Source organism: Ambystoma mexicanum, chromosome 8, assembly GCF_040938575.1.
Source record: "Ambystoma mexicanum isolate Mex_15411 chromosome 8, UKY_AmexF1_1, whole genome shotgun sequence".
Classification (NCBI taxonomy): Eukaryota; Metazoa; Chordata; class Amphibia; order Caudata; family Ambystomatidae; genus Ambystoma; species Ambystoma mexicanum.
The window spans coordinates 245047589-245066260 of NC_090929.1; positions in this window are offsets into that span (position 1 = coordinate 245047589).

The following is an 18672-nucleotide window of genomic DNA, read 5'->3' on the forward strand; positions in this document are numbered from 1 at the left end:
TGTAGCGGTTATATTTCCGAACCGGAATGCACTACAGAATTGATGTTCCCAAAGTCCATGAGATCGGGGTTGTATCCACTTTCCTGTAACAAGTGAAGGACGATTCTGTAGGAAGGTTCGAGATAGAAAAGCACAACAAGAAAGCCGAATATATTATCCAGGATGGCCTGTATCTAGTAAATGGCAAATTGTACCTGCCTTCACCGACATTAATAAAGACCGCCTTTTCTTGGTGTCATGATTCCAAAATAGCAGGTCATCGTGGTATTAAGGGTACATTGGACTTACTACAATGGCACTTTTACTGGCCCGAGATGAGAGAAGAGACCAGCCAATATGTTCAGTCTTGCTCAACCTGTCTTCGCAACAAGTCTTCCACACAAAAACCTATAGGACTACTGGAGTCACGTGCCATTCCTGATGGCCCATGGAAAATATTATCGACTGACTTTATCGTCAAATTGCCCAAGTCTCAAGGATGCACATGCATAATGGTAGTAGTGGATCCATTCCCCAAATTGCCACATTTCCCGCACTTGCCAGGGATACCCTCGGCTTCTGAAATGGCAGATATCTTCCTGAGAGACATTTTCAGACTACATGGTCTTCCAACCAAAATCATCTCGGATCGTGGTAGCCAGTGCACCTCCCATTTTTGGACAGCCTTCTGCAAGAAGTTGGGGATCGAAAGGGCACAAACTTCTGGGTTCCACCCTCAATCCAACGGACAAACAGAACATCTAAATGGTACTCTGGAGCAATATCTCCGTTGTTTTGTGAATCATCAACAGGACAATTGGGTTCAACTCCTCCCCACAGCTGAATCTTCGTATAACAACTCCTATCATTCCGCACTAGGCATGAGTCCTTTTTTCTGTACTTACGATTACCACCCCCGTATTATCCTTCCCCTGGTTAGTCTTGATTCCAAAGTCCCTTCTGTGGATACTTCTTTAGCGCTGATTCAGGAAGCTCACTGCAAAGCCAGATTAGGTCTACAAGAGGCTCAAGAAATGAACAAGACTCAGGCTAATAGACACAGAAGACCGGTGCCCGAATGGGGAATCGGAACCAAGGTGTTACTGTCCACCAGATTCCTGCCACGATGGGTGAGGCTATCCAAACTGTCCCCCAAATATATTGGCCCCTATAAGATTACCCATGTCATAAACCCCGTAGCCTTCCACCTTGAGCTTCCCAAGAGTTTACGATGTGTCCACCCAGTGTTTCACGCCTCCCAGCTGAAACCGTTTGTGGCTGACAGATGGGCTCGTAGTTCGGGTAACACCCTGGTACCTCCCGATCCCTCCAAGGATATATATGAGGTAGCTCATATATGCGACTCCAGGTATCGCCGGGGTCGCTTGGAGTACCTTGTCCATTGGAGGGGATAACCCTGGTCAGAAAATACCAGGAAACCCAGATCCCATCTACATGCCCCCATACTGTTGCGAAAGTTCCACCAGAGACACATCCTGGGGTACCCGGCGACTTTGGAACCGATGGAAACGGCGCCCTCCATTACCGTTTCCATCACGTTCTGCAAAACGCAGAGTACAGGTGTAGTCTTTCGTGCGACGCTGCCGACGCCGGTTGTTTTCTTTTCATCACTTCCGGCGTCGGGTGCGTTGCAACGTCCTGTTTTCCAGTGCGTCTGCTGTTGTCGGCGCATTCTCCGTTTACTCATAGCTTTTGGCTAGTTTTCTTCCTTGTTCGTTCTTTCCTTGCCCCTGTTCCGCTGTGCTTTCCTGCTTTTCCATTGCTTTCTCTCCCCTTGCTGAACCCTTTCCCTTTACCCTACCTCCCGTTTCCGCCCGCCTTCTGTTGTTTTCTTGCTGATCTCGGTTTCTCTTTCTAGTCTATCCATTGTTTTTCCCTTTATCCCTTCTGCCCCAAATTCTGAAATGACCTTCTGTGTACCGTCTCGGCCTGTATTCAGGATTGCCTTGCCTCGCCCTGAGTTGCCTTTGCCTTTCGGATTGCCATCCCGTTTTCAGACCTTGCCTGTCCCTGGACTGCTTCCTCCGGTGTCCTGTACAGTGGCAAGCTATTCTTTGGTGCGTCTTCTTCGGCAATCTACCTTTCAGAGTGGCCTCCTTTCTGCTCTGCTTCCCTGGTCCGCTGACATACCAAGACCATCGCTACAGTCCACGGATCTTCTTCCAGAGCAACCTAGTTCTGTTTCCTCATCCGACTTCGACTGCTTTGTGGTTTTTTGTGCCTCTGGCTTTTTCCCCATCCTCAGGCGGCCGCAGAGGATTGCCACAGTTAACTACAAGTTGACACTGTGGCGTCCTTCCACGGTCACCCTTATCTACACAAAAAAAAGGAGAGAACCAGACCCAAAGGAAACCAGAAGCCGGCACTTCGTTAGACACACAGAGGTGAGGTGGAAGGGGAGGACGGAGAGACAGAGTCTTCAGTAGAGGATGGGTACATAGCAGACCCTTCTGACAATTTGAGACCTGAGAGCTGTTCTCCTGTTCATTTGGCAGACGAACTTGGGACTAGTTTATATAAAGGGAAGAACGCAGGACCTTATTCGCTACAATGATTTTGGTCTAGTTAGCCACTCATCTGGAGGGTGGGGGGTATTAGGTCATGAGAGGAGGCATTATTCATAGTTTGATTAATGATCAAGTGGTAAAAACGAGATCTGCGTTGTGTGTGAAGGGGGATTTGTGTTTGTATAATGCAAGGTGGTACTAGGATATTTGAGCAATGAGTCAGTTATTAGGGAACAGAGGGTAGTAAATACATAAGGGCCACCTTTGGTGGTGGAAAGGAGTGTAGGGTGCCATTAGGTAGTGAGGAAATAAGTGTCATCTGGGAAAATTATACGAGTAGGTGTGTATAAAACAGAAAACACAAATGTCATAATAAGCAATGAAAAAAGCATGAAAGTAATCACACAGTATTAGAATTAATAGCAACACATAAAAAATGACTTAAAAGGCAAAACAAAAAAACCGGGTATTAGACTTATAAGGCAAGAAAGCAACAAAGTGCTATCCCAGCCGTCCTACTGGCCTCAGCCAGGCCCGATTTCACCTCTCAATTTCACATTATCAAACCCTCCCTCTTATTCTTGCTCTCCCCTCTCTCCTCTCCGTCTCTCTCTCTCTCTCTCTCTCGCTCTCTCTCTCGCTGTCTCTCCCTCTCTCTCTCTCTACCCCTCTCTCTCACTGTCTCTCTCTCTCTCTCTCTCTCTCTATAATAGGTATGTTCAAATAGGACACTGTTGATTACTTTTATTTCCTTCCTCTGTATGACTTTGAATTTGGACAAACTGTTGTAGCCTCCCTTGTCACATACATGTAAGGACACTCTTTTAAAATAACATCAAACTCACAAACCTCTGACCGCACCTATCTCCCTTTCGCTAAACCGCAATTGTCAGTCCCTGGACCTCTGCTTTTCACACTCTGTATTTCTGCCCTGGGTATACTTATCTCATTGTTTTGCTTTCACAACTACCTGTTTGCTAAAAATGCTTACATTTTTTCTCCATTCCCAACTTCACTAACTTTGAACATATTAAACATTGTGTAATGAATGCAGGGACTTTGACCCTTCTCCTTAAGGGGGAGCCAAATATTTTGGGACTAGGGAGGTGGCCTCATTAATGGTCAGAGAAAGCGGAAATACCAATATGGGTGACTCCACTCTGGTGACAAGGAATGCCCAAGTCAGGGTGGCATCCACTCTCCCTCTGCAAACCCAATATTTATGGGCTACATGAATGATAAGCTAGTTAAAAGGGCCCCTTTAAGGTAGATGGCTTGGTGACTGACCTGTGCTTGCTGCCACCTTCTCTCCAGAGAACCAATGGGATTCACGGTGCTGTTCCAGGGAGGAACTTAGTGCAGACTTGACACCAATCCAGGAGGAAGATGGAAGCATCCATAAGGAGGTGCAACTTGCCGAGCCGTATTCACACACAGAACATGGTACTGGAAAGCAAGCCACCCTGAATACATGGTGGGCGCGGAGATAAGATGCTGCACCAAAGGCTGCCGCTTCAGCGAGGGCGGGGACTCTGAGGACCCAGGGGGTGCTGAGGCAAGAGGAATTCCGACACAACACCTGTGTTACCTATGAACCATCACAGCACCACAGACATCATGGTAGAGAAGACCAGATGCCTGGAAGATATCTATGCAGACCGGGAGAGAGCCATGAAACCACCAGGGACCTGGATCTTGACCCCAGTACCGCCCACCACAGAAAAGTATGTAGCTACACATTAGGGATGGGTGGAGGGTGGTGAGGCCAATGATAATCACAGTGGCAGAAGACACGAGCCCAAAGCAGATAAAGAAAAGAAAAACCCCTCCAGAGGTCGTATGAATATCAATATCCAGGGTTGTATTAGCTCCAACACCAAAGGGGCTGGAGAGAAGCATAACCATTCAAGGGGGTGAATGAATACTGATAATAAGGGCATAAGAAGCCCAGAGCCCACAGGTGGCTGGAAGGTAAATGGACCCTAAATGAGTTAAACGATTGCTGATACGAAGGGCTGGGGAAACCCAACATGCACACAGAACTGAGAAATACTAGAATCCCAAGGGGGACAAAAAGAGATCCAACATCCATTTAGAACCTGTAAGAAACCCAAGGCACTGCCTGGATAAGTAAGCCCCAATCCTATCCAATCCAGTGCAGCAATACAAAGCAGGAATGGTATGGCGATTGGACATTGCGACTCAACTAGGTCTTTGAGATATATTCCCAAAGAAGAGACACGTTTTTGAATAACTTACATTTTTCTACAAACATTTATTTGGAGTTTCCAGAAGTTCTTTTGTCTATTTTACTCAACAGGGAGCTCGGGAAGACTTTGAACATAATATGAGGATGGAGGTCTGAAAAGCAGCCATCACCAGACATTAACTGGGGTGTTACCCTGAACCTAAGCTAATTCTAAGGGCCTCATCACGAGTTGGGCGGTAACGCCGTCACTATTAGCGTCAGCGCTAATAGCCCTTCTGCCAAACACCCTGGCGCTGGTAGCGCCAGATCACGGGTTTGGCAGAACGGTTATTGCCCAGTCCCCATTGGGCCCATTAGGGAATTCCTCGTTCCCCATTGGGCCCAATGGGCAAAATCCGCGCTATTACCGCCGGTGGATTTCCCGCTGGCGGTTAACGCACCAAAAATCAGCAAATTTGCCATGGATTTCCCCCCAGTTCAAAGATGGGGGGAAATCCGCCAAGGTCATAATCTGGCGGACCCTTAAATGCGGCGGTAATATCACTACTGCCGCATTTAAGGGTTACCGCCAGACTCGTGATGAGACCCTTATTCTTTTTTTTCTTTTTCTTTCTTTCTATTGTAGGTAGTCTGGAAATAGGTTAGATAGCGCCTGGTTAGAAGACAGTTTTGAGTTATGTAAAGACGTCTTAACTAGCACCATTTCGAGTAGGGTGTTTATCTAAGACATTGGGGATTATACTAGGTTTTCCTTTGAGTTGTTTAATAAAAGTATTTTCCACCACCATGTCTTCTTAATTATCTCCTATGTCGACCTGCCAGGATTGTCTCACAGCAATGAAATCCATGTGACACAAAGGCCTTCATGGTCACATCGTTGCCCCTTTTACCTATATTCTTTCCCATCCAGTCTACATATTTCCTAACTTCGTCTGACACACTACACTGACATGGTCTGCAGCTTAACCCTGGCTTCTGCAGTACTATTTCTCCCTTATGCCTGTGCATATTCTGCCTCCTCTGACACTCCAGCACCCAGGGTTTCCAGCACATGTGATTTTGGTGAATAGCACTGCTGTCCAAAGTCTGACCATACACACCTTAAAGAAAGGGAGACTCAGTATGTGCATAATTTCTTACATTTCAGTTATGATAGTGTATTCAAACACAATCATATTTTAATAAAGTGTCAATTTGGTCATTATAATGATCCTACAAAACATAGTTTTACCTTCTTCCCGGGGTTGGGGGTGTAAATCCTATTCTGCATTTGCATTGCTAAAATATGTTTAATAAGCAAAGCAATGTCCTGAACTTCACACTGCTTGAGCTAAGCTTTTTGTGGCTGCAATTGTGTCCTTCTCCAAGGCCTACAAACCTTTTAAATAACTTTTTTTCTGGTAGATTCAACAGTAAAAGTACATGTTCTGCCTTTACTTTTGAATATACCTGAAGATGTGTGAGGAATTCGACCATCTTCATGGGAAGAGTGTTCTTGCCTGGGCTTTTTTGTTTGTTTAAAAGAATGAAGGATGGGGCCATTCCTGCACACATTTTCCACGCTTACGGCACAGCAGAAAAATAGTCATATACTCTTGGATGACACAGCTTACCAGCAGCACCCTCCCCTGTCTTGTGTTCCTGACACCTGACAGCCGTGAGTACATCAAAAGCCATGGGCCATGAGCAGGCTGATTAGAATTTCAAGGCCCCATGGAATTGCATCTATATTGTCAAACATTGCTGGTGGCAGCATATATTGAAGATTGTTAATTAGCAGGCCTCAAGTAAGGCCTGGTTGCAGGATGTGATGATGGAGGTCAGGCTCCAACACCTGTTTGTAATGCAATGTGTCAACTTAGTACTAACACCCCTGCTTCGTACAATAGGGCAGTGATGTTCTGTCTGGAACCACTCCTTTCAGAGCAAGGAAGTATGTGAATTGTAGGAGACAAAAGTCTGCCTGCAACCCCCTACTTCAAAGGAGGCCCATGTCACGATTATGCGCTGCATAGGGGTCAGGTAATTAGGGAGACACTTTGATGTACAGCAGTCAGGAAGATATATTATTATCCACCCCTTGTCTGTTGCCAAGCACCCTGGTTCTGAACTGAAGCATCACTGAAGATTGTTGGTGGAGACCCAGGATTGTCCCACCCAAGTTAAGATTGGCCTACACCAATCCCTGGGCCCCATGTGGCTTTAAAAGGAAGAGGGCTGAGCCCCTCACTGAAGACTCTAGAAAGAGTAAGAAGAATGACTAATTTGGACGCAAAGTGAAGGTACAGTCTACCTTACATCTTCTGCCGGTGATGGAAGGCCAGGAATTTCAAGATGGAAGCAAGATCCCTCCTCTAAACAACTCCCAGGTAACAGAGGGAGATACCGGTCTCAGAAGACCCGTCCAACAGCCCCAGATCCGGTACCCAGCCAGCACAATGCATGCCTTGCTAGGTTCTGACAGCAAGCTTCCTAGGTGGGATGTGCCGGAGAGTCTCTGGACAAAGGACAAGGCCATTGCCTGCTAACAACCTCCTTTGCTTTGGGCCGTCTGCCTTGAAAGGACACAAGCTCTGCAACGAAGCCTGGAGGAGGGCCACACAAGCATCATCCAGCATCCATATTTTTAAGGACAATTTTGAGACAGTTGAGTCATCAAACCCATCCGGCCGCACCTCAAACTGTTGTCACGCCACAGTCGACAGACTCATCCGGATGCCTCAACCAGCATTCCAGATCCGCAAACCAGCACAGAGACAATGATTCTTGGCCCTGAGCTGCCGTGCTAGACAGCCTGCAGACTTCTTTCCAGCTTTGCTTGCCGAACTGCCTGCCGGCTTGTACCCGCAGCTGTCTCCTGCCACAAACTCTGTCTCATGGCTGTGAAGCGCCCTGGAACCGCCTCGATGCTATTGAGCACCAAGTACTTCATCAGCACCAGGTACATAGTGGGTCTGCCCTGCTGCTCCTTCTCAAAATTGGACAAGAAGGTCTTATAATTCACTTGTATTCCAATCTGTTTGGATCCCTTCTGGTGTACCAGAGGTGTGGGATTGATTGATGGTTTTGCAACCAATATTAATCCCTGGACCACTAGTGCCCCGGAAGTTAATTTGTTCCATTGGTGGCAAGCGGTCAGATCAGTTGGAGCCTTGTGCACTGCTTAGTCACCTAATGATAAAAGTACTGTTGTAAGCAACGTTTAGTCACTGCTAGGTAATTGTAATAGTCATGGAGCTTGACACAGAGATTATAAAAGGCATGGCCAAGCATGTCCTGCGCGTTTCATGTCAAGAGAGGGGACTTACCCACATCACTAAGGTTAATAAACCTGAGTTGCTGACCAGCCTCCAAGCTAGGTTAGAAGCGAGGGTGGTTGGAGATAAGACCCCAGGGGGCAGGCTAGGCCTTGTGTTCCCGAAAGGATAAGACCTTCCAGAGGGGGTAAATGATGAGGACGACTGCATGAGCAGGGTTTCTTGCCTTTCATTCTGCCGAGGGGCAAGTTTTTCAGCACTCAAGAGTGACATTGAGGACAGGGGCTAGTGTGGCATCCCATAGGCCCCAGGCCTCAGCAAGGTCCCTAAGGGACCCAGTAATTGTTCTGACTGTTAATGAAGTAGCGCCTAGAAAACCCCTCCTTGAGGAGAGGGGACTAGCATTAGAGGAACAGAAATATCTGGTCAAGGTCCGAATTAAGAGGAACAGAGCCGGCACACAGCTGCGCAAGCTGGCACTTGAAGAGAAGAAAGAGGACAACAGATCAACCTCTAGAGAAGGCAGCAGTAGCGGCTCAAACCATAGTGCCGAGTAGACGCCACAACAGCACATCCTCAAAGACTTAGTACAGGCTTATGAAGAGGGGAAGGATATTTTCAACTGGTTTGATGCACTGAAACTGGCATTCCAGCTGCAGGAGGTTGAGGAGGTACTGTAGGGTGCAGCTCTGAGGAGTCGCTTACCCACACCACGGACTGATTCAATTCTTCAGTTAACTCCTGAGGAAACGCCTGTTTATGAGAGCATCAAGGCAGCACTCCTCAGGAAGGCCTGTAAAACCCTGGAACAGTATCTGAAGAGCTTCAGAGAGCTTAGAAAGAAAAGTGGGCAGACATTTGAAGTGTTCACATACTTGTTGAAATATTTGAGGGGGTGGGTGTGTGGGATGTATCAACCCACTCATCCAAGTCCTGCAACATCACTGTGCATTGCTGGCAGCAGAAACATCATAATGGCCGCCGGAAAGCATGCTGCTCGGTAGAAATCCCCATAAATTGCGCAGTGAAAACCTGAAAAATAGGCCACCATCTACTTTTGCCTGTCAGTGGTAACACAGGAGGCCACTGCCAAAAATCACCATTGGGCTACCCACAAAGTAAATAGCAATGCTGATTGAAAAAGAAACAGAGGGCTGTATGAAAATCAATTTTCTTGATTGTCAAAAATTGCTAAAATTATGGCTCACAAAACACCTAAAAGATCCAACCTCTTTGTTGGGTGTTCTGCATCATTACTGCAAGAATCCACATCAATACAATGTCAGCAAAAATCATATGTTCTCAGAACAAAATCCTCTTTTAAAGATCCTTGATGGAAAGACAGCTGTCCAAAATGGGTGTAATCCCGTTGCTCACCTCTACCAGAAAGCCGGCGTTTTAAAACCATTTGTGTAAAGTTGAACAATTGAACCCAAACTATGCCAAAAGAAGATAATTCCATCAAAATGCCATATAGAGTGCCACACAGTGATTTCATGTCGAAAAATACTTAATTTAAAGATATGTTGCTAATTTTAAGTTTATAAATGTTATTTTTTTCACAAGGAACTATGTTACAATTGATCAGAAAGTAACCTGATGCAGTTAAAACTCCAAAAGGCTTGCTTCCCCTGAGAACCCTTAACACCTTGGGCCTTCCCACCAAAAGGGAGGATGTTGCATGGACATGTTAATCAGATGGGGAGGAGATTCTGCTGCTAGCAGGAGAAAGAGACAATACAGTCTTTTTACTGAATATGAATGCTAGATTGGGTGTGACTGGCCAACAACTGCTCTGGCAGGAAGGCAGGCCATGTGACCATCTGACTCAGCCCATCTCTGGGGGCGGACAAGACTGAGATGTGAATTGAATTGAAAGCAAATGTATGTTTTATAAAAAATGCTTATAACAAATTGTACCAAGCTGACAAAAATGGGAAACTTTGAGGTTCTTAAAATGAAAAATTCACTCACAAGTTAAGACTAAGCTGGAATCTGTGTGATGTTCAAAGACTAAACCCCGGAATTTATTCATCTTGTAGCTGCTATGTTTATGCCAGGGACAAGAAAAATTACAGAGATGTGCTCAGATGGAGTGTGTATGCCTGTGTAGAATTTGGTGCAGAACCAATATTGGGAAACCCACCAAAAGCGCGAATAAGTGGTCATTTCTGAACCCAAGCGTATAGGAACATGGGACTTGAACAGAGACATGCCTTAATTAATCTGTGATGTGTATATGTATTATGAACAACTTGTGTATCTGGGAAATATGTTTTTGGGGAAAAATAGATTTTCTATGTAAAAGCAAAGGGGAGGGATTTCAGTTGAGCCATAAAACACAGCATCACTCTGACATATATGACACACTGCTCTTGTCTCAAATCAGTTGACAGGAAATTCTTTGACCTATCAGGATCCTTAGAGGGTTGGGCATAGAGAATCAGGCTCCCCACCCACTTTGGAAACACATAAATAGGGACTGCTGAGACCCAGAGACACACTTTTTTCCACTCATCATCTGATTTCTTGGCGAAGCACCCTGCAGGATTCCAGACTCCAGAACTTAGACTCCAGACTCCAGAACTTAGACTCCAGACTCCAGATAGATCCAAACTGCAGACTCCAGATAGATCCAGAACCAAACTCTAGAACCCAAACTCTAGAACCTTGAAGAAGAGAGGCCTAACCCACACGCTGAACCCTTTTCAGCAGGCTTCAGAATCTTTTTGCAAACCTGATTCTAACCCTTAAACTTCCACGGGGCCTAACCAAACCATTCAACAGTGTGGCTGAGCTGTGTTGCTTCTAGCTAAGAACCCTGTGCTAGAACCAGGATCCAGACCCAGAGAGAGCAGTGCTGTCACCCAGAACCCATCTGATCCAGTTCGAGAGGCCACCCAAACCGCCGTGCTGAGACCAGAGTGCCTGAACCTGTCCGGTGGTGAGTGAAGCCAAACCCTTGATCAGATCTTTGACAAGGCCCACTCCATTCTAAAGCCTAGGAGTGAGTATCTAGTCTAGAACTGTACATAGCCAAACTCTTAGTTTAAAGTAATTCTATTCTATCCATCTCAACCTGTCTAGAACTGCATTATAGAACCTCCTTTGCCTATCCTAAATTCTTCTCTCCTTCACATAAGTCTGGGATAATTGTAGCAATAATCATCTCTGTGCTGATATTTTCTGAAGATAGACAGGTGTTTTGACTGACAGAGATCAGAGCGGTGGTGCTGCGGTTCTGGTGGCTGCCCGTTGAGTGTCTTGCTTCTTCATAGCCCCTTAGTTTAAGTCCATATTGGTTCTGAATCTTTAAAGCGCATCTGTAATTTCTGAAATCTTGATTCTAGCTCTGAAAAATCTACCTTCACAAAAACCCCTGTAACCTTTGAACCACACGTCCTAGAACTGAAAGGTGACTGTCATTTTGAAGCTAAGATCCTAAGCTTCTAAAAAAAACTCTCTAATTCGTTATAGTTTTTCCGTAATCGTGATTCACGCACGCAGAAAGGTTCCCATGAATTGCAATTTGGCTCAATTTCATTTTCTGTCAAAATTGCTGTTTCTTGCTTCCCACTGCTGAATTTCGTTTTCAATCTGATAATCATTCATGAATCATTGCTAGTCTCGACCTGTACCAATCCAAAGTAATTCTCACTGGTGCTGAATCTCCTTTAGTGAATTAAAATCATTTAGCATATTTTCCCATTCATTGCAATCACATTCAAAAGTATTTTTGCCTGTTTTAAAATCATACCTGTTTTCTCTAAGCTTGCTGGGGGGAACTGGAATTGAACTGCATTGTTGATTAATATCCCTGAAACCTGTGTGCCCTCATTTCCACCTGTTCATATTGCCTAGTGGGGGGAGTGAGTAGTCACCGGGGAAAGAGTGATCATATTGTCTTTTGATTGAACCCATATCTAGTTGTATTTCTGTGTTGAATTTTTCCTGTCTTGCATTTCCTTGAATCATACAAAGTATTTATTCTCTGCCACCTATCCTTTCTATTCCTACTCCTAACTGATTAAAGAGATTGTTGACAATGTAAGATGTTATGTTATGTTTTGTTACTTTGCATTTATACAGCGCCTTATATACCATTGGTATGGTCTGAAGACGCTGGTAGGCTGAATGCCCTTGGGAACCGAAGTTCAGGTCAGTAGAGAGAGTAGAAGGAGTCAAAAGGTGCTTGTGAGCACCGGGTATGTATGCAGATCATGTGGTATTCGTGTAATAGCTGCTTCATAGCGGTAGGTGTGGTTGTGGAGAGATCAGGTGTATGTGTTCGCTCTGGCAGGATGTATCCAGACTGGATGTGGCTGCGTTAAGCCTGAGGAGAACGCCTGACTGGGGAGTGTGTAACCAGCAGTGTTTACTTAGAATGATGTGGAGTGAGCGGCAGATGTTGTTATGAGAACAGTTATACCGAATGTTGTCATAGTATCTCTGTGTTCTATTTGAGTGGTGATGTAAAGGCGAGAGTAAGCGTGGTGGTGTGATATGATGAGTTGTATGCTCTTTCAAACGTTCTCTGCATTCCAAACCATACTATATATGTCACGGAACTCTTTGCGCTCTAGTTTGTTCCATGCACTCCTATCCACTCCATGCACCCCAGTCTGCTCGATACACTGTGGTCTGCTCTGCGCAATCATGGATTCCAGCCCGCCCCGCATGCTCCACTGCGCGCCGCGTGCTCCAGTCCGCCCTACGCATGCACCCTTGTCTGCTCTACACATGTACTCTTGTCTGCTCCACGCATGTACTCTAGACTGCCCCACATAAATACTCATGTCAGCCCCACGCATGCCCTCCTGTTTGCCCCACGCATGCATTATTGTCTGTCCCATGCTCTACTCATCCATTCTACTCATCAGTATTGGACGTGATCAGTGCTTGTTCATTCTATGTACTCGTCCTCTCTACACAACACGTCTGCTCACTCTGGACACTCGTTCGCTCCAGGCACTCATCCACTTTATGCCTCACACTACTATGCATTCACCTGTTTTATGCACTCATCTCCTCTACACACTCATCTCCCTCTAGGCACTCATCCCCCTCTAGGCACTCATCCCCCTCTAGGCACTCATCCCCCTCTATGCACTCATCCATCTCTATTCACTCATCCATCTCTACGCACTCGTCCATCCCCCCTCAACGCACTCATCCATCCCCCTCTACGCACTCATCCATCCCCTTCTATGCACTCATCCCCCTCTACGCACTCATCACCCTCTACGCACTCGTCTCCTCTACGCACTTGTCCCCTCTACGCACTCATCCCCTCATCGCACTCGTCCCTCTATGCACTCGTCTCCTCTATGCACTCATCCCCTCTAGGCACTCGTCCCCCTTTACGCACTCATCCCCCTCTATGCACTCATCCCTCTCTATGCGCTCATCCCCCTCTACGCGCTCATCCCCCTCTACGTGCTCATCCCCCTCTACGCGCTCATCCCCCTCTACGCATTCATCTGCTCCCCGCCCTCATCCGCTCCCCACCCTAATCCGCTCCCCGCCCTCATCCGCTCCCCACACTCATCCGCTCCCCACACTCATCCGATAACCCATTGCTGATCACTGTTCCTATTCATAAGTGTGCTATTAAGATAGTATTTTATTCATAAAAGTGTGATATATATATATATATATATATGGTTTATAGTCATAATGTCGACAAAAAAATGTCGACAGACAAAAATGTCGAAAAAATAATGTCGAAAATAATAATGTCGACATTCTATACTTTTAATGTAAAAAGTCATAATGTCGAAAAAAAAGGTCGACATTTTTTTTTCGACAATATGACTATAAACCCTTAACACTATCAACACCTCACCCAACACCCTCCTGCAACCCCCCCACACCCCACACCACCACCCTCCCACCCCTCATATGCAACACATTCTAATTATTTATATATTTATTTATTTATTTTTTCAATAAATAAATAACCAACAAAAAGTATCATTTACTATGGGGGGGTCCCCCCCCAACCCCCCCTCACCCAACACCCCCCTGCCACCCCACCACACCCCCTAACCACCCTCTCACCCCTCATACTCAACACAATCTATATTATTTATTTATTTATTTATTTATTTTTTCGATAAATAAATAACCAAAAAGAGTCTAATTTACTATGGGGGGGGTCCCCCCCCAACCCCCCTCACCCAACACCCCCCTGACACCCCCCCACACCCCCCCCAACCACCCTCTCACCCTCATTCCCAACACATAGTAATTATATATTTATTTATTTATTTATTATTCAATAAATAAATAAATAAACAAATAAATAAAAAGAATATCATTTACTATGGGGATGTCCCCCCCAACCCCTCTCACCCAATACCCCCTGCCACCCCCCACCCCTCATACTCAACACATACAACACAACAATAAATATATATTTATTTATTTATACAACATTTCGAAAAAATGTCGACATTAATGTAAAATGTCGACATTTTTGTATGTCGACATTATTGATTTTCGACATTAATTTGTCGACATTTTGACTGTCGACATTATTGATGTCGACATTATGACTGCACACCTATATATATATATATATATATGTATATATATATATATGTGTATATATATATATATATATATATATATATATATATATATTATATATATATATATATATATATATATATATATATATATATATATATATATATATATATATATATATATATATATATATATATATTACATGGCCACGGTAGTGGCCATGTAGTTATGGTTAAGTTGCTGGTTCCATAGGAAGAGCACTTTTTGGGTGGCTTATAACTTCGCTCTCCCTGGACGGATCCTCACCAAACTTTGCAAAAAAAGTAGTTGGGTCACTTTGAATTTATTTGCAAAGTTTGGTGAGGATTCGTCCAGGGGGGGAAAAGGTATAGGGGGGGTCCCAAAACTTTTTTTTTCCCATAGACTGAAAGGAAAAAAACTTTGCGCACGGCTGCAGCCCGAACCGCTGGACGGATTTACACCAAATTCACGGCAGGAGCGGCGGCCTGGTCCCAAAAGCGTGCTTTTGTAAATTTGGTGTAAATCTGTCCAGTAGTTTTTCTAAAAATGACCAAAATGTAAGGCAAAAAAATTAGTGATATCTGCGTTCGCTTCGCGGACGGACTTCCCTGTTCGCTCCGCGGACAGCACCCAGATTGGCCCATGGCCTTGCGTCATGTCCGCGGACATGCGACATGTTCGCTGATTGGACGGCGAGGGGCGTGGAGCGTGTCAGATTTTCTGTGGCGCCCGCCATCTTGTATTCACAGTCGACCGCGTACAGCGCAGTGAAACGTGGATAAAAAATTGTATTTAGTGCCGTGTGTTGGTGTGTAAGCGTGTTTGGGGAGGGTGGGGGAGTACGAGATAGGTTCAATGTTTTTTTTTATGTGCTAGACCTTTTTGTTGCGTTCGATTTGTCCGCGGAGAACACGGCTGTTCCGACATTTTGTAAATAAACTAAATGGTGGGGTGTTTAGAGGACGGAGTATGTGTCATTTTTGTTCGCAAGGAAGGTAAAAATGAGCTATGAACACTCGCGGTGTAATTAATTGTTCGTAAATACACAAACTGGGGGTGTCCTCAGGACGCTGTCCGTATTGTAATCTGTCTAGTTGAATGTGTTCTAATAGTTCAATTTCCTAGGGGCGTCAACCAACTTTTTGTCCACTAAAGAAACGATAAATCCGGCTGGTGTGCGCCGACATTATGTGATAATCCTATGACTGGTGCTATTGACCTGGCTAACTTGCTTTTGCAACACTAAATCATATCTCCCGCCCCTAAGCCTGATATTATCAAAGCATTCATATTCCCCGCCTTTCTTCGTGACGTTACAGGGTGCGTAATGAAACGTGCCCAGTCGTCTCCAGTACTACGCGACTTTACACAGAACCCGGAAGACAACACACATTATGTCACAACACAGCGCGCCACAATTCGGAATATGAAACTGTGATTTAAAAGCAAAGAGCAAGATTGTAAATGTTGTAAAGTACATTTATTTGACATCAAATGTTTAGAGAATATTCAGCAATTTGCATTTGTCTTTGTTGTCGATCCGCAAAAGTTCATGTTGAGACATGCGATGTTCCTTTGCGGTACAGAGAGTGTTAGATCAGCTTACAACTCAGTGCGCCACAATTCCGAATATGAAACTGTGGTTTAAAAGTAAACAGCAGGATTGTACATTTGGTAAAGTACATTTATTTCACATGAAATGTTTAGTGAATATTCAGCGATTTGCTATTGTCTCTGCTGTCGATCAGCAAAAGTTTATTTGGAGCCACTCATTGTTCCTTTGCGGTAGATAGGCTGTTGGTTTATGATAAAAGCAGTAAATGGTCGCTCTGATAATTGGAAGGTTGCTCCAACAACGAGCCATTAGACCACCCTATTGGTTCATTCATATAGCGCCAAGAACCGTGAGGTATGTAAGCGGTGCTTGTTATTAACCACGGTGTGTGGTGCTCATTTATCGACCACGGAAGGATGAAAGGCTGAGTTTGGCGTTGCCGGGATTCAAACTTGCGTTAGCAAGCTGTGCACGGATGTCAAAGCGAGCGCTGTACTCGCTGTGCCACTTGACAGGCTACTTCGGGAGCCTCTCCAGGGCCCGAGAAAAAAATGGAAGCAGCTGACCTTCACTGTGAACGAGCATAAATTCTTACTTTGCAACATTCTGTGTAAAGCCATCTGTAGAAGTTGTGGAAGCAGCTGACCTTCACTGTGAACGAGCATAAATTCTTACTTTGCAACATTCTGTGTAAAGCCATCTGTAGAAGTTGGTTTTTGCACGCCATGTTTGTATATTGTTTGCGTGATATTAAAAAAACGTTGTTAAAGGGACGTTATGGTTAAGTTGCGCTACTAAAAACCTATGAAATTCAGTGAAAAAACTTTGTTAAAGGGACGTTATGGCTCAAAGTAAAACCGAAAAACTCCTGAAATTCGCCAGTTATGGTAACATAAGCAACCATAACTCGCGCCACCATGCACTGCTAACACTAACACCCGGGACATCAAAGATGACATCACAAATGTCATTGATGAGATCACTGATGACATCACATGGCTGGCTCTCCCTTTTTATCCTTTACTGATATATCGAAGCCACATAGTTTTCTTCAGTAACAGTCAGGAAGTAAAAATTGAAAAGGTACTATATTTGTAGACTTAGGGTCCTGTCACATCATATGAAACATATACATAGCGGAAGATAGAGGCTTGAAAGAGAGCAATCCTTTCTGTGCATGAAGATAATCATTATGGTTATCAGCACTTTCTCATAGTTTTATTTTTATTACTCTACCTTCCCTCTATATCTCATATTTGTATACATTATACTCACTCTCCATAGAGTGAATGGGAAAAAAATGTTGCTCGCGCATAAAGCCCAAACCGCTCGACGGATTTCCACCAAATTTGGACCAGGAGCAGCGGCTTGGTCCTGAAAGCGTGCTTTTGCAAATTTGGTGAAAATCCGTCCAGTAGTTTTTTTTTAAAATGACCAAAAAGTAGGTAAAAAATAATTAGTGATATCTGTGTTCGGTTTGCGGATACACTTCCCTGTTCGCTCCGCGGAAAGTGTTCTGATTGGCCAATCGTCTTGCGTGATGTTCGCGGACATGCAAAGTGTTCGCTGATTGGACGGCGTGGAGCGTGAAGCGCGTCAGATTTTTCGGTAGCGCCCGCCATCTTGGATTCACGGACGTCCCCGGACAGCGCAGTGAAACTTTGTTCAAAATGTGTATTTTGAAGAGTGTGTTGGTGTGTAGGAGTGTTTGGGGAGGGTGGGAGTGTATGAGATAGGATGAAAGTTGTGTTTTTTATGTGTTAGACGTTCTTTTTGTGTTCGATTTGTTTGCGGCCATCACGGGTGTTCTGAAATGTTCTAAATAAACTGACTAAGGGGTGTTCTAAGGAGTCAATATGTGTCCGTTTTGTTCGCAAGCAAAGTGAAACTGTTCTAAGAACACTCGCAGTGTCTGGGGAGTTCGTAGGTGGTGTCCTGAGGACGCTGTCCGTATTGTTCTCTGTCAAGTTGAATGTGTTCTAAGAACACGCGCGGTGTCCTGAAATGTTCGCAAATAAACAAAATGGGGGTATTCTGAAGACGTTGTTGAGAACACTCCCGGTGTCCTGAAATGTTCGCAAATAAACAAAATGGGGGTGTTCTGAAGACGCTTCTAAGAACACTTGCGGTGTCCGGGGAGTGTTCGTAGGGGGTGTCCTGAGGAAGCTGTCCGTATTGTTCTCTGTCAAGTCGAATGTGTCCTAAGAACACTCGCGGTGTCCTGAAATGTTCACAAATAAACAAAATGGGGGTGTTCTGAAGACGCTTCTAAGAACACTCGCGGTGTCCGGGGAGTGTTCGTAGGGGGTGTCCTGAGGACGCCATCCGTATTGTTCTCTGTCAAGTTGAATGTGTCCTAAGAACACTCGCTGTGTACTGAAATGTTCGCAAATAAACAAGATGATGGTGTTCTGAAGATGCTTCTAAGAACACTTGCGGTGTCCGGGGAGTGTTCGTAGGGGGTATCCTCAGGACGCTGTCCATATTATTCTCTGTCAAGTTGAATGTGTCCTAAGAACACTCGCGGTGTCCTAAAATGTTCGCAAATAAACAAAATGGGGGTGTTCTGAAGACGTTTTTGAGAACACTCCC